This window comes from Sinocyclocheilus anshuiensis, unplaced genomic scaffold (assembly GCF_001515605.1).
Source record: "Sinocyclocheilus anshuiensis isolate Anshui unplaced genomic scaffold, SAMN03320099.WGS_v1.1 scaffold919, whole genome shotgun sequence".
In the NCBI taxonomy this organism is placed as follows: Eukaryota; Metazoa; Chordata; class Actinopteri; order Cypriniformes; family Cyprinidae; genus Sinocyclocheilus; species Sinocyclocheilus anshuiensis.
In genome coordinates this window covers 564,990-566,860 of record NW_015547671.1, presented here as the reverse complement: position 1 = coordinate 566,860, position 1,871 = coordinate 564,990, and positions in this window count along the sequence as shown.

Genomic DNA, 1,871 nt, shown 5'->3' with positions numbered 1-1,871 from the left:
CCGCACCACTCCTTCCCCCGGAGGAGGGCTGGGTGGAGAATCTTTTGTTCCCGTTTGTTTCTGTTCCGCCACTGGCTACCCAGCCAGTGGTACCCAAAACTTCAATAAAAGACCAGTTTCCTTTGCCTCCGGGTCCCAAGAGGATGAGGATGGCGGTGCACAAGACCCAGTCTCTACACGGCCGTCCCCCTCTCCTTTCGCTTATGGGCAGCAGGGTCCGGTTCAGGTACGCTATGCCTCCTCACGAGCCCCCTGCCCAGCGAGGGGCAAGGAGGTTAAATCCTCCGCGCCCTCACCTGTTACCCTCTTGGGATCTCCCCTCGGTCCTGACGGCCTTGAAGGAGGAGCCCTTCGAGCCTCTGCAGTCAGTAGAGCTTAAGTTTCTGTCGTTGAAGACAGTGCTTCTCACAGCATTGGCCTCGGTCAAGAGGGTAGGGGACCTGCAGACATTTTCGGTCGACGATTCGTGCCTAGAATTCGGAACGGGTAACTCTCACGTTGTCCTGAGACCCCCGCCTGGATATGTGCCCAAAGTTCCCACCACGCCTTTTAGGGATCAGGTGGTGAACTTGCAAACGCTGCCCCGGGAGGAGGCAGACCCAGCCATCGCTCTGCTCTGTCCCGTTCGCGCTCTGTGCATTTACGTGGACCGTACGCGGAGCTTCAGGACCTCAGTCAGTCACGACTGACGTAACGTCGAACGTGACTGACTGAAAGGGAACGTCTAGGTTACTTGTGTAACCCTCGTTCCCTGAAGGAGGGAACGGAGACGTTACGTTCCGTCGCCACAGTTGCTGTACCACCGCTGTATGGCCGGGGTGCGTAGTCTCGGCTCCTCAGCAAAAAACTGATGTGCGTTTGCACGTGGCGAAACACGCACGCCAACTGTCATTGGCTTGTTTAGTTAACACTCGAAGGTGATTGGGCTCTCGGGCGAGATCCCAATTCGTCAGTCACGACTGATGTAACGTCTCCGTTCCCTCCTTCAGGGAACGAGGGTTACACAAGTAACCGAGACGTTCTTCTTTAGACTAGACATTTAAACAATGCTGTCCAACCTTTGTGGCCTTCGAAGCATCCTCTGAATTGAGACACACAGCTCATATTTTTCAATTCAAAACAACCAATCTTTGAGGGAAACAAGTCAAGTTTGCATTGGTAAGCACTGTTGCTCTTTTAACATTTCTATAGTAAAACAATGGTCAAATATTGTCCTCTCTCATCCTTCAGACCTTTTAAGATCTTCTTAAAGGATCTTAAAAGGATCCTTTAAGAAAGACCCCCCCCACCCATCCGTGGAATCAATTGCCACTGGACATCTGCCTTGCACCTTCTATTAACAGAATATGTTGACATGCTTTATTGTTAAGAAAACACATTATTTTTCAAATACTGTACATTATTGTAGGTCCTCTATGCCCCGCCACCTCTCAAACGTGTCGTTTTCAACAAAGCCCCCTCCTTTGACAAGCGCAGTCTGCTCTGATTGGCCAGCTGACCCAGTGCATTGTGATTGGCTGAACACCAAAAGCACTCGTCGGAAATGTAACGTCCTTTACCATAATCGCTTCAGCTTTCAAAGTAAATATCAAGACAGAGTTAATAATGTCGTTAGTTTTACCATCAGTTCAAGCCCGAAAGGGCAACAGAGTCGAGTGACAGACACAGTGATGATGCAGTACACAAGCCGCGGTTAAGACAGCTGACGTGCTATGATTTCTGACAGGCAGTTCACTCTCCTGTGATGTGACCCTGTTCCCCTCACACACACACACGCACCACGCGTTACATACTTACATACTTACAGTCGCTGATTCAGAAGCACCAGATTGTCATAGCAAGGTCGGAATTGACCCTTTTTTTTTTTTTTA